Below are 2,119 nucleotides of genomic sequence, written 5' to 3'. Positions count from 1 at the left end.
CCATAGACTTTAATGACACTTGTTTTAACCTTGATTCGGTGATGGCTGTTTCCCTCTAGAAAGAAATGAATGATGTTTGGTCTGAGCAGATGGAATTTTGCTGGGATAAAAAAAGAGGATGAAATTCTGGCACTAACAACCAATTGGTGACTCTTAAACAGGCTGAAAAAGGGTGAAGCTTAGCTTAAAAATATGATTTTGATTACATCAGTCATAGTTGCAAGGACTGATGGGAAGGATTAGATAAAAGTTCTTGCAGAGTAGCCATCTTTCTCTTCTGACCAAGGATGGAAAAGAGGGCAGGAAAGCAAGCAATACAGGAGAGTGACTGGAAGAGTGGAGCAGATATAGATCCAGTCCTTAAGTGTTCTTGCATTCATGCACCCTCTCTATAAAAACTGACTAGACAGCAAGACAATAGCCTCAGCACAGACACCCAACGTCTGCAGCATATAGAGGGGCACCTCTTGTGATGAAATGTGATTGAATTTAACAGTTTTCCCAATTCGAGGCCTGAAAGCTTATATCTCTCAGAGAGTGCAGATTTCTGAATTGAAAATTAGGTAAGCCTAAAAGATCTGTAAGTGGTTGACGATGGGCCTATATTAACTAAGGGTGTGCACCGGGCACTTTTAGTGTTTTGGGTTTTGGGTTTTGGGATCTGATTAGCTTGAGGTTTTGGGTTTTGATTTGTTTTGCCAAAACACCTGATGAAAGGTTTTGGTTCTGATTTAGGGTTTTGGGTTCTGATTTATTGTTAAAAAAGCATAAAAAGTGCTAAAATCTAGTTTTTTGTTTGTTTTTCACTCCTACGCTATTATTAACCTCAATAACATTCAATAACAATCATTTCCACTAATTTCCAGTTTATTCTGAACACCTCACATCTCAAAATATTGTTTTTAGTCCAAAAAGTTGCACCGAGGTAGCTTTCTGGACTGCGTAGTGGAGTGGGCCCGGTACCCAATTTGGTACCGGGGCCACAATACCTCCGCCTTCAAATGGTCTCAATTCCACTGCACAGCTGCCTGCTCCTACATCCTCTGCAGCATATACAGGGTGTAGTTCGAGCGTGTCAATACCTCTTGTTTTAGACTATGACAGGTCATTTTCATTAATTTTGGATTTGGCAGCAACAGTCAACGTTTTTTAATATCTTATACGCCTCTATCTGGACTGCGTAGTGGAGTGGCCCCGGTACCCAATTTGGTACCGGGGCCACAATACCTCCTCCAACCATGATACAGACCATTCATTATTGAGATCCCATCAAGTATGTTAAAGACAGACAGGGTCGAAGTGTTATTTGTTGACTTTGGAAACAAAAAAACTGTCCCTGTTGCAAATCTTCGTGCAATGAAGAGTGACTTTTTCATTTAAAGCCTCCCTCTTCCCTGATCAATGCCCGAGTGAAGATGGCGGCGGCAAGCGGGGAATTTAAAGGTTCCGAGTATCGCGAGATCCGACAGCTGGATTATGACTCAGAGCCTCATTTTAAGTTTCGGAATCGGCGGGAATACCCGGACAGTACTCGGATCTGACTCGGATCCGCAATGTTCGGGGGGGCTCGGATTCCAGGAATCCGAGTGCGCTCATCCTTAATATTAACCAGCGGCCTGAAGGTAGTGTCATCAAAATCCATGTGCCCACCATATATATATATATTGCACAGCACTGTATCACTGTAACATTTTCAGAGTCTCAGAATAGAGAATTTACTTTTCATCACTACTTCAGTGAACGGATTCAGTAGCCACAAAACACTGAAATTCATAGAAGTAAACTTCTATAATCGCAAGTTACAGAATTAGGGTTAGATGTTGATTGCATCTTTATTAGACATACATGTTTGTAATTGAGACAGAATCACTAGGCAATATGTGTTTAATGTTTTTCTAGATTTGTTTTCTACAGTAATATGAAAAAAGAGACATAATGAAATGCTAAATCAGTGTTTATGCATAATTCTGTTTTAAAGATCACTAGTTATCTTTGCACTCTTTCGACATATTGTGGTCTTAAAGAATTGATGAGATTGCAGCCTATCAATTTACTAGGATCTAAAGACATCACAGAGGCACTTCATGACCATAATTCATGAGACACTAGTTCTTAGTGA

The sequence above is a fragment of the Mixophyes fleayi genome, chromosome 6 (assembly GCF_038048845.1).
Source record: "Mixophyes fleayi isolate aMixFle1 chromosome 6, aMixFle1.hap1, whole genome shotgun sequence".
In the NCBI taxonomy this organism is placed as follows: Eukaryota; Metazoa; Chordata; class Amphibia; order Anura; family Limnodynastidae; genus Mixophyes; species Mixophyes fleayi.
The sequence above is the reverse complement of the archived record's forward strand: the minus strand, read 5'-3'. Positions refer to the sequence as shown.